At 37.0% G+C, this 13,291-nt stretch overlaps 1 long non-coding RNA gene across 1 annotated transcript; it reads right to left on the bottom strand.

Annotated features, from left to right (window-relative positions):
- Positions 1-6,263: 6,263 nt before the first annotated feature.
- LOC114077923 lies at positions 6,264-10,520 on the bottom strand. Its single transcript, XR_003579311.1, has 3 exons — positions 8,577-10,520; positions 8,389-8,458; positions 6,264-6,610 (listed from the first exon to the last, which is right to left on the bottom strand). It is a non-coding gene; the product is annotated as an uncharacterized LOC114077923 (long non-coding RNA).
- Positions 10,521-13,291: the final 2,771 nt, after the last annotated feature.

A 13,291-nucleotide genomic window follows, 5' to 3' on the forward strand; every position in this document is an offset into this window, starting at 1 on the left:
GGTATTTATAGAGGGTCTTAATTGACTTAATTAGTTTACCTTTAATCACTTACTCACCCCTAAACCACTTAATTAATTAAATGAAATCTTTTAATGTCCATCAGTGAAATTCGACCCTCACCGACGGTCCATCGGTGAGTCGACGAACGACCCCCCGCTCCGTCCTGCACTATGTCATTTCTGTCACAGACTTTGCAGGTGAGGGATTCCTCCAATTTTTCTTAGTATGGGGAGACGGTGGCCTCGACGTCCTGCTGAGCCCATGACGCCCCGTAAACCCCTTCCGCCGCGTGTAGCAATAGCTAGGTAAACAACAGCCCTAACGAATCTTTCTAAGTGTGGGACGACGGTGGCCTCGACGCCCCGTTGAGCTACTGCGGACTGTCATCTGCCCCATCGATGCACACTGTCAGGCAGTGCTGCATCAAACTGCAAGGGTTCTCCTCAAGGGACCTTGGTTGGTCCTTGGGGAGTTGAACCCAGACGTTTCAATCATTAGAAACCTCAAACACCCATTAACTACCGTTCTACCTATTTTCATACAATTTCAGCTCCTAAAAGTTAGTAAACAAGCTAAGGCACACTAACACCTCTTTGAACCAACTTCCCATACATTCTTGACGTTTTGATTCTTAGACCTTCTAAATGACCTATATGCATTGAAGAAGGACTTAGAAACAGTGCTTAGACTTTATGACACCTATGTTACACTTTACAATGAGATTTCGATTTTCAAGGTGTTTCTTTTTCCACACTTAGGAACATTCGTCCCTGAATTAAACTAAAATTCTTTTAAAAGAATAGACCCAAGACTAGCAGCTTAACCAATCAAGAATATACATTTAACATAAATCATGTCGCTTCAACAAGAAAAAAATCAAAACTCATATTACCACACCTAAGGCTCAGAACACTTCATCATGAAGCATTTCCTTCTCACAACACTTATGAGCTCAACATACATCATATGAGTCAATTAGCACAAATTTCAACTTAACAACATTCTACATATCATTTCGTGAAGACTTACCATAAAAAAATGCACAACATAACTCAAAGCAAGCAAAAAGGATAATTTCATGTTTTTAATAGCAATACTACAATGACTTCACTGTAAAACATACTGTGAGGTTTTTTCAAAAATTTCGTTTTTCCAACACTTCACCCAAAGATAAACAAACACAAATCTTTGTCATAATTATACAATTAAAAAGAATGGATAACCTTAATTCTCAAAAAGATGAGGATAACGCGACTTTATATCGGCCTTGGCCTCACATGTAGAACCCTCAACTAATTATTTTTTCCATAACACTTTTACGGATACCACCTCTTTATTCCTCAACCTCTTGACTTGCCTATAAAGAATTTGAACCTGGACTTTCTCATAAGAGAGGTTATCCTTGATACCAAGACCCTCAATAAGAGGAATGGACTCTGGATCACCGATACACTTTTTCAACAGAGAAACATGGAAAATCGGATGAAACGAAGCCAAATCACTAGGATGTATCAATGAATAGGCAACCTTGCCAACCCTTTGCAAGATTTCATAAGAACCTACATAACGAGGACTCAATTTACATTTCATGCAAAACCTAACCACCCATTTAATTGGTGAAATTTTTAAATAAACCTTATCACCTTCTTCAAGCTTCAAATCCCTTCTCCTATTATCGGCATAAGACTTTTGCCGACTATAGGCCATTTGCAGTTCTTTATGATATCAACCTTCTCCAAAGTCTTATAAATCAACTCAGGACCAAGAACTGATGGCTCACCCACTTCAAACCATCCAATTGGAAACCTACACCTCCTCCCATACAAGGCTGCATAGCGAGCCATGGAAATGGATGAATGAAAACTTTTGTTGTAGGCAAACTCCACTAAAGGTAAATGCCTATCCCAACTCCCTTTAAAATCAATAATGCAAGATATAAACATATCTTCAAGGGTTTGTATCATACTCTCCGCTTGAGAATCTGTTTTCAGATGAAAAACCGTGCTCAACTTCACCGTAGTACCTAACCCTTTTTGGAATGACCTACTAAATAGAGATGTGAATTCTGCCCCCAAATCCGATATGTTGGACAAAAGAATGATAAGGAGGCACAAAATCTCATCTAGGAAGATTCATGCGTAATCCCCCGCCGAAAAAGAAGAATTGATGAGGAAAAAGCAAGCGGATTTAGTCAATCTATCCAAAACAACTCATATGGAATCACATGACTTTTAGTCCGGGGTAAACCTACTACAAAGATCATATTGATGTCTTTCCCCTTCAAAGTTTGAATTTTGATCTCTTGTAGTAATCCACCTGGCTTTGGGTGTTCGGCCTTTTCTCGTTGGCAAATTGGACACTTAGCAACAAATTCTGCTATGTCCCTTTTTAGACCTTCCCACCAATATATTTCCCTTAGGTCATGGTATATTTTTGTCAATCTAGGATGAATTGAGTAGCGGGACCCATGTGCTTCTTCAAAGATCCAAACCCTTAACCCATCTACATCGGGAACACACAATGTCCCTTGGTACTTTAACACACATCCCTCCTATGGAGAATGATTCATTCAACTTGCCAAGAACTGATTCTTTCAATTCCATCAAGGCTAAATCAGGGTGTTGTTTGGACTTCACCTCAACCACTAACGATGACTCTGAGTTATGATGAACTACGACACCCCCATCCGGATCACTCCCCAACCTCACCCCTACCTACCCAACCTATGCACTTCCCTTGCTAGGTCTTTTTTGGCTTCATAAAGATGGGATACGCTACACATAGTCATCCGACTTAGGGCAACCGCAAAACATTAGCCTTGCTCGGAAGATGAAGGGCACTCATATCATAATCTTTCAACAACTCAAGACACCTTCTCTGTCGGAGATTTAACTCCTTTTGGGTAAACACATATTGGAGACTCTTATTATTGGTAAAAACATCCACATAAACCCCATACAAATAATGCCTCCAAATTTTCAAAGGAAACACCACGCCGCTAATTCAAGGTCATGAATAAGATAATTCCACTCATGTACCTTTAATTGACTAGAGTCATAAGCTATCACCTTCCCGCTTTGTAGAAGCACACACCCTAAACCCACTCGAGATGTGTCAGAATACTCCACAAACCCTTTGTACCCTCCGGTAAAGTCGACACCGAAGCGAAAGTAATCTTATCTATCAACAATCGGAAGCTCTTCTCACATGCTTCCAACCACTCAAACTTTTTATTATTTTGGGTCAAAGTAGTTAAAGAAGACGCAATGGAATCGAAACCATCAACGAACCTACGATAGTAACCCGTTATACCAAAGAAACTCCTAATGTCAGTCGGAGTCAATGGTCTAGGTCAATTTTTCACCGCTTCCTTTTTCCTTAGATCTACTTCAACTCTCTCACTATAAATGATGTGCCCAAGAAAAGTAACCGATCTCAACAAAAACTCACACTTACTATATTTGGCATACTATTGATGTTCTTTTAGAGTTTGCAACACTACCCTAAAATGACCCATATGATCCTCCTCATTCTTTGAGTATACCAAGATATCGTCAATGAAGACAATGACAAACAAATCTAGGTAATTTTTAAATACACTATTCATTAGTTCCATAAATGTCGCCAGAGCATTAGTCAGACCGAAATACATGACCAAGAACTCATAATGCCCATACCTAGTATGAAAGGCCATCTTCAGTACATCCTCTTCTCTCACCCTAAGTTGATGATACCCCGACCTCAAGTCTATATATGAAAAGTAACTTGCCCCTTGAAGTTGGTCAAATAAGTCATCAACCCGAGGTAGAGGGTACTTATTCTTAATGTTGACCTTGTTGAGTTGACGGTACTCAATACACATTCTCAAAGACCCATCCTTCTTTTTGAGAAATAACACCGGAGCACCCCACGGAGATAAACTAGTCCTCGTAAAGCCTTTATCAAGCAAATCCTTGAGTTGAGCCTTCAACTCTTTCAATTCAGCTGGAGTCATCCTTTATGAAGGGATTGAAATGGGATTTGTTTCTGGTAGCAAATCGATACCAAAATCAAGTTCCTGTTCGGGTGGAATATCGGGAAGGTCATTAAGGAAAACATCCGGAAATTCATTCACTATGGGGACTTACTCAATAGGAGGACTTTTGGAATCCAAATCTTGGGCCCTTACAATATGATAGAGACAACCCTTAAAGATTATTTTACATGCTTTAAGACGAGATATGATGCGACCTCTAGGATTAGAATTTTTTCCCTTCCACTCAACAACGAGTTCATTTGGGTTGTTAAACTTCACCACTCTTGTCCTACAATCAATAGATGCAAAATATGCATGCAACCAATCTATATCCAATATAATATAAAAGTCAAGTGTATCGAGGTCTACTAGATAAACATAAGAAACTCTATTGGGTATTGAAATAGGACAATTTTGATAGACTCTTTTATCAACAACTGACTCTCCCGCCGGAGTAGACACTAGATTAGGCTCATGCAAAATATCGGGTAAAATATAAAACTTTTTAGCTACTAGAGGTGTAATAAAGTCAAAGTAACACCAGTATAAAGTAAAGCACATACATCAAGAGCAATGATTTTTAACATACCGGTCACCACATCAGGAGAGGTCTCTTGCTCACCCTTAGAGCAGAGTGCATAAAAGCGGTTCTTCTTTGGAGCATCACTAGAACCACTTGCTTGAGCTTGGCCATCACCCTTGTCATGACTCCTAAATTTTTAAAAATCTCTCATTTGGTCACCAGTCTTGCCAAAACTAAAGCGATTATCCGTCCCCTTAAGGCACTCAGCATAGTGCTTTTTACCACAGTTTCCAGAAGTTGGCTTTTCCTTCAATGAATTTGAACCTTTTTCCTTCTTATATTTAGGGTTATACACCCTATCACCATTAGATCTTGGGAACTTGTTAAGGACTTGATTTGAACGCCACTTCCTAAATTTAAGCTTATCTTGTATCTCAAGACAATTCGTTGAGGAGCCGCAATCAAATGACCTAGCCCTCTTAGAATCTCTACTTTATCTCTTAGCTCTTTCCTCCTCAAGCCTTCTTGCATTGACCATAAGATGGGAAATATTCATGTTGTCATGTAACATGGCCGATTTTCACTCCTCTTGTAAGTCCTCCGACACCCCCTCACAAAATGGCTCATTTTGTCTCTAGGATCAGAGACTAAAGAAGAAGCACATTTGGACAACATCACAAATTTTAAATAGTACTCATAAACACTCTTCCCTCCTTGGCGAGGATTGATGAACTCCGTCACCTTCTCCTCCCTCATCTCCCTAGGGAAGAACCAATCTAACAAAGCCACCTTAAAGATCTCCCATGTTACCGAACTACGCCTCAATGGCCTATTATCCCTCCATTGCACATATTAGGTTTGATCCACGTCCTTGAGTTTATATGAGGAAACCTTGGCCTTCTCACTTGAGGTCACACCCACAGAATATAGCACTTTTTAGACCTCATCAAGGAATTATTGGGGGTCTTCATCAACCTTAGATCCATAGAAAGTAGAAGGGTTCATCCGAGTGAAGTCCCTTAGAAGAGAATCCATATTAGTGACTTGTTGATGAGGATGAGGAGCAACATCCCGGTTGGCTTGAGCCGTCATAGCTTGGGCTTGAACCGTTGCGGCTTATGCTTGGGTAGTCATAGATTGGTCCATTTGATCAAGAATAACCCTAATCTACTCCTCCGTCATAGGTGGAGGATTAGACAGGGCTTGATGAACATAAGTATTCTCCTTAAGTGGAGGAACTTGCTCATCATAGGGAGGAGCTCCCGCATTAGCAACTTTCTCCTCAACTCTTCGAGCCGCATTTCTTCGGGTGTTCATGCTTCCTATAAGCACAACAATATTATTAGATGCAAAATCACACCATAAGTATACTCTATTGGCATGGCATAAGATTTCCAAGAAAAAGAGTGATTCTTAAGCATCATATAGGTTTCTACTCATAAATGTGGCGCACTTCACAATTATGAATACAAACCTACATAGACGTGGTAGAGAGAGATATAAGCCAATGGTATTCAACCTGATGCTCTGATATAAAGTTTGTCACATCTGGCTTTACCCTCTAGACGTAACGGGCTTCGTCGTCCTTTTTAAGGACTAGCCTCTTAGTTCATGTCATTAAGTTCATAGGTTGAAAAATGCGAAAAAAATAAAAACTTTTATTTTCACTACTTGGAGGTTTACATAGACCTCTACATACACATAATATATATTCATATCGAGTATACGTAGACAATTTATATATGAAGGTTACATAGCCTTCTACTTTTATTGAACATATATATAAAGATATAGAAATAGTCTCAACGATTGTCCGTTCTCATACAATCTAAACGAATGTCGCAATATTGGCGTATCCCTTACATCAATTCAACAAGACCATGTATAGGTCATACGAAAGTACGATATTCAAATAACAAGGAAATAAATGATAGAGTCAATAAACTCATAACAGAATCCAAAGCTAGAAGATGGCGTTGCCCTCAAAAGTTGAGGACCTACCCTACTTTGATGAAATGAAGAATCCAAGCATTCAACAATATTGCCTTCAAAACTCTTCAACGACCGAATCCTAAAATGTTTGGGACAATGGAATAAACAGAGTTAGTACTCCACAAGTACTAAGTATGACATCTTATGCACATACACAAGCAAAACATGCTAAAAGGGTCTTTCTATCAAAACATGCCATTTTACCCCTTTTGGGGGCTTAATACAAAGTCAAGTAAGTCATATTAATCAACCAAACATGCTTACTATCTCAACAAGTAACACTTACCCCAACACACATAGAATCATGATTCACTACAACCCTAACATCAAGGAATAATATCATAAAATGAATAATAGTTAAACATATCATAATAAGGAAGAAAATTACTCACAAGTCCTTATCAAGTTGACAAGTTCAATGACCAAGCAAAGCCCCATAACCTTACTTAATAAAGTATCCTCAACAAGAAAACATGACTAAGTTCAAACTTTACATATCATGGCATTTAGGCTTACATTTCATCTTATATTATCATTATAACCCAAGACATATTCATAAATGAACTAATCAACATATAGTATCAACTATATGACATGGTCATCATATATATGCATCATATATTATCATAGCATAAACATATAAGAACCTCCTCCTAAGACTCTCCTCAAGACTTACTATTTCAATGTCTAGGTAGAGTCCTATACACCTCCTAGACTAAGCTAGACTCCTTAGGTTATCTACGTTACAGTTCAAGTCCTTTAATTCATTTTACCTTTTGGAAACATCTTGTCCTAACTGAAATATATCACATGAGCTAGTGTAGAATCCGGTTCCATAAAACCCTACGCCGAAATAAGGCGGACTACTTTCCAAGGTAGTACCAAAACATACAACATAGCAACTATATGGATCCAGTAGCTAGAGTCCGTTTTTGAAATGTCATTGGGCCTTTAATTATAAATCATAACTCAATTTAGGCCATAGGGTCTAACCCTTGTATAGTTATCATCATCAATAGCTCAATAACAATTGTATGAGTATAAGTCCTTTAATCACATTTCATATAAGTGAGGTTAACACCATAGAATTTCATAACATATTAACGCACATTGATAGTTTTCACCATCCTTATAGCACATAGACCTTAATCGACCTTACAACATAGTCAAGACATTTCAATTAAACATAATACAACCATATAACCCTAATATTAGGCATACTCCAATTGATATTATGTCTTAACAACAATTAAATCACACCTGTAAGTAGAGAGAGATATTTTAATACATACCAAGTCTTTCTCATAGCTTATCATCAAGGTCTTACCATCAACCCATAACTCAACCCATATCGGGGAGTAAAATCAAAACACTATGATAACCAAAAGGATGACAAGGCCAATTGCATCTCTATAACACGATTCATCTTTAGATCACAACTTCAGACAAGATACATAGTCTAATTTCACATTATAATTCGAACCTAAATCATATCACAAGAACTAGAATGATAGGCTACAATTCATCTTAACTCAAACATAATATCACCATAGGATAGTAACCTAATAGAAAACAAACTTAATTTATTGATCACCATACAACATAGCTCAAGTTCACTACCTAGGGTTAGGGATAGAGGATCATATTCTTCAATTAGACCAAACCAACAATAATTATCATACACAAGTTGATTTACATGTAAATATACTCAATAGAACCCTAAGAATTCATTAACAACTCAATCCATCACTTCAATTTCGTAATTGAATGAAACCCATAAGAAAACTCAACTTTTTAAAATCTATTTCTGATGGAACCCTTTGAGAAAAGGATCTCAAAGGTTAATAGAACCCATACCTTAATGTTTCTCAACAATTTGATGAAGAATCCACCCTTTTCCAGCCCCCAAAACCTAGTTCTTGCTAGCCTGCAATGGTGAGTTCATGTATAGGGAGAAATAAGAGAGAAGGAAGAGAGTTTATTTTGAGAGTTGTCTTTAGGTTATTGAGTGTAAAGGGTATTTATAGAGTGGCTTAATCAACTACCTATAAAGAAGTAGTAGTTTGACCTCCTTCAGTCTTAACAACATTCTTGCTTGCAACAGCATCAAGCATCTCATTTTTATTTAGTTCTTTGAGATAGTTGTCCCACCGATTCTGTGCGTCCCTGTAAAACCTGCAACTATCCTATTAGCTGCATGCTTATCGGTGGCACTCTTCCATTTATAGGTTGTGATGTTCATGCCCATCTCTTGGAGTTTGTTATAGATTTGACTATCAGCCATACCATCTATATTCCATTCTGTTATTGCTGTACCATCTGCAACACTCTGGGGTGCATATTGTTTTCTTTGAACTAGATATCAGGAAAAGAAGGTCGGGGATAAAAGTTTTTGTAGTGAGGAAGTCTGTCTTTTATAGCTCCAACCTTATCACCCTGAGAAATCTTAATCCTTTTAAGTTGCTCACTAATCCTTTCAAGGATTTCTGGAGAGTTGTTGAAGTCATTAGCTAGCTTAGGGAAATCCTCTGGGGAAATTTATGGATTTTGAAGATAGGATTAGTTTCTAAGATGAAAAACCTTATTTGGAGGAACTGGGTTTGTTACCAATCTGGCTGGTACCACTATAATTATACTTTAAGTCCTCAATTTGTTTCGAGACAACATGAAGGACCTGGTTAGTATAATTATTTTTTTCAAAGACGTTTATTTCTTCAATAGTCACTAAGTTGTTTTCTTTATGTTCTGAAGGTTTTTTGAAAGGTGTTGCTTTCAAAACATCTTTTCTATAAGGGATGTGTATACCTTCAAGAGGAGGAGTAACACTTTCGACTACCTTGTCTTTGGTATGCCATCTGTTAACCAAAACCTGAAGAGATGAATTAGATTCTCCGATTTGGCCTGTAGATTCAACCCATTTGAAGAATTAAATTTCAGTTTTGAATCTCTTCATATCCTTAAAACATTTGTCTTTGAACAAGACTCTCTGATCCCTTGTGTATGTATCAACATACCAAGCTTTCTTTAAAGCATGCTTAGGTCTCATCCACCACTTATTAATCTTTTTTGTGTCAGGATTAACTTTGTCGACTGACTTAATAACTCCTATAGAATCCTTTTTCGTATGAGAAGAAGCTTTCATTTCGCTAGGAGTAGGACTTCTTGCAAAAGAAGAATCATAATAAACTTTGTGGATGGTTTGGGTGAAATCTACCCCGCGGAACTTACCCTATTGTTCTGAAACCTCAGTGGTTCCATAAAAATCATCCTCTCCCTCCCGGGTCTTTGAAGTAGAAGGTCTAGCCATAGACATTCTTCAACTGGAAGACTCATGGTCAAAAGAGTTGGATCTAAGAAATTTAAGGTTAACAGATCCATCTGCAAATTGAAGAATACTTTCTAAGGAAGACCTCGAAGGCTGAACTGGAAGGGGTTCGATGATAGATTCAAATTTCCAACTTTCATCGGAAAGAATCTCATTCCACTTTAACATTCTTGGCACAAAAAGTAGTGCTATGCTCTTGGTATGATTCCATAAGCATAGTAATACCTTTTCGGACTAGAGTTAATTGCCTTTGGGGCAATAGTTGTTTTCATTAGCTTGTAATATACCCGATATATTACAGCTAAATCTCTGGTTCCTTATTTGCTATTCATATTCTTGGTTTTGACATTAAGTGTCAAGGTATCAAGAATATTAGGGTCTTCTATCTCTACATAGAAATTAGGATAACAATTGAAGTAAACTGGCCCCTGAGCTAGATTACTTTCTAAGATTCCTAATAACGAATCATCAACATTGAGAAGTCTAGCATCTCTAAGCACTAAACAAATAGGAATATTTAAGCCTTTACGCAAAAGGGGCTTAACAGCAACCTGGCTCTGATACCATTTGAAAAGGATCCTTGATGCGGGAAATATAAAAAGAATAAAATAAAGAAAGAGAGAAAGAACTTAGAAAAGGGAAAGCTTTATTCCATAATATATTGCAAAATGATTATAGAGAGAGAGAGCATTCAAGAAAATATTTGTCTTATATAGACTTGAAAAGATAAAAAGAATCTCAAAGCCTCCTTCTGATTGGGTGCAGAGGATTGCTTTATCCGATCATTATCTTTGCTTTTGGGAAAGCATTCACCTTTACAACTGTCTTTTACTTTATCACTTTCAGCTATTGCTCCTTTTTTAAAGCATCTTTAAATTTAAGGACCTTTTGCTTTGTCGGTCACTGCTGATAAAGCTTTAGCCAATCATGTCGGCCATGTCTGGGTCCATCTGATTAATATGATAATGATTCCGCCTCTTTGAGACTCCTTTACCTCTTTCTAGATAATTCTTATCTTTAATGATCTTTATCTAAAAGACTAATTATTCCGATTTTAATATCTCAATTAGACATTAATCAAATGGATTTAGATAGGACCTTGCCAAGGATTTAGGTTTTAACATCTCGCCATTATCATCACTTTGTGATGAGGCTTCGTCAAGAAGTCTGTTGATGGCTTCTTCATCTGGTTCATTCTCCAATTCAGACAAGGCCTTTTCTAACCTTTTCTTCAGTTCACTCTTAGAGGGTGAAGGACTTGAAAAATCTTCTTCTTAGAAGGAGAAGGACTATCTTTCTTGGCCGGCGACCAACCTTTAATCCTGATCTCTTTTGATAAGAATTTAATCCTATCAAAATCTGCAATAACAAACGTCCAACTTATAATGTAAGATAAACGTTTCTTAATAAAATACTTACTTCATCTATTTGGAACTGAGTATACTTCTCAGCAAAGCTTCGAGACATTACTTGTTTATTTCCACCAAACTAGCTCCACCTTCGTAGAACCACCTGGAGATAGTAGAAGCTGCAACTTCTGGACAGTATTTAACAAACCATGTATGGGTTATTGGTCTAACATACAAGAAGTTTACCCAGGCTTCTTTGTAGTCATACCAATTATAGGTTTGAGGATTAAATCTTTTAGAAAGATTTATAGGGGTTTGTAAATCGTCAATAGGCCAAGTAAAAGGTGATAAGATCTTTCTAATAGTAAACTTAGAGTAAGCTATACTATCTGGGTCAGACTTATCAGCTAAATCATGTTCAATATCTACTGATCCTGTGTCCACCAGGATAAATTCATAATATTTTTTAGTTTTTAAGGAATTACCTGAATCAACATAATTCCTGTTAGTATAGACAGGTTTTAAAAGATGTTTAATCTCATAACCTTCATATTATTTATCTAGAGCAAGAATTGGGAAAACCTGCAAAGGAATCATTTCAAATTTTTCCTTCTCTTTGGAAGGAGACTTTGTTCCTGCTGGAGATACTGCTTCAGCAAAACTGGTTGTCTGTTTCATGGTGTAACATTCACTTGTCTGTTTTTGGAAAAATCTAAGTACTCCGCTTGGGAATGAGGATGAACTGGGTTCTTGCTCCTTTTGGAAGGCTTTTTTTAGACTAACATCCTTGATGAACTATTTTGTGGCAGCTCAGGAGGAACAATTGGTGGAAATTGGGCCAATGCCGAATACCTATTTATATCAGGCCTAACTTGGTTTATCTTAGGCCTTATGGCAAATGGCCCTGACTCTCTTATTTGTCCATTTGGATTGGACCTTGAGGGTTGTCTTCCCGCTATGGGCCTAACTTGAGGTCTGCTCATGTTTTCCCTGCAAAAATTCACGAGTTAGGAAATATGGCAACGAATTATTTTCGCCTTTAATGAATTCGATTTGAAAATCAAAACTAGATAATAAGGCTTGCCACCTAGCAAAAATTTGTTTAGAAACAATATTCTTAACATCCTTTTGGAGGATTTCTTTAGCAGATTTACAATCTACTCTAAGCCAGAATTCTTTATTGATCAAGTCATCTTGAAACTTAGTTATACAAAGAACAATAGCAAGGACTTCCTTTTTGATCGTGCCATAATTCTTTTGAGCAGAATTCCAGATTCCAGAAGTATAACGGACTAATTGTTCTGAAGAATTGGGGTCTTTTCTTGGTTTAAGAATTCCGCCGTGTCCAGTGTCAGATGCATCAGTCTCAACAATCATGAAGTAGTCAGGGTTAGAAATACCAAGGCATGGAAGATCTTTAACCATATTCTTTAGAAGAATAACAGCATTGGTTTGTTCATCACTCCAGGGTGAAGGATTCTTCTTTAACCTATCAAAGAGAGGTTTGCAAATATGCCTAACTTTTGGAATAAAATCAGCTACATAGTTTAGACTTCCTAAAAATCTTTGCAACTGAGTTTTTATCTAAAATGACATTGGGAAACTTATCAGAAAACTCAATTGATCTGCAAATTGATTTATAGGTACCTTGATAAAGATCATGTCCTAAAAATCTGATTTTTGTTTGAAATAATTTAATGTTTTTAGCATTAATGACTAATCCATTGTGCTTAACAATTTTAAAGAAAATATTTAAATGTTTGAAATGAGAATCAATGTCCTCGGAAAAGATTAATACATCATCAATATAAACAATTGAAATATGACTAATATGATTGAATATAGAGTTCATAATATTTTGAAATTCCGATAGGGAATTTTTAAGACCAAAAGGCATGACATTCCATTCATATTGTCCAAACGGGACATTGAAAGTTGTTTTATATTTATCCTGTTCAGCAATTTGGATTTGCCAAAATCCAGATTTTAAATCAAATTTAGTAGAAACATTAGCTTTAAAAGTTTGTTTTAAAAGATCCATTTTGTTAGGAATCGGATAACGAATCCACTTTAAAACTGAGTTTAA

Source organism: Solanum pennellii, chromosome 7 (genome assembly GCF_001406875.1).
Source record: "Solanum pennellii chromosome 7, SPENNV200".
NCBI classification, from domain to species: domain Eukaryota; kingdom Viridiplantae; phylum Streptophyta; class Magnoliopsida; order Solanales; family Solanaceae; genus Solanum; species Solanum pennellii.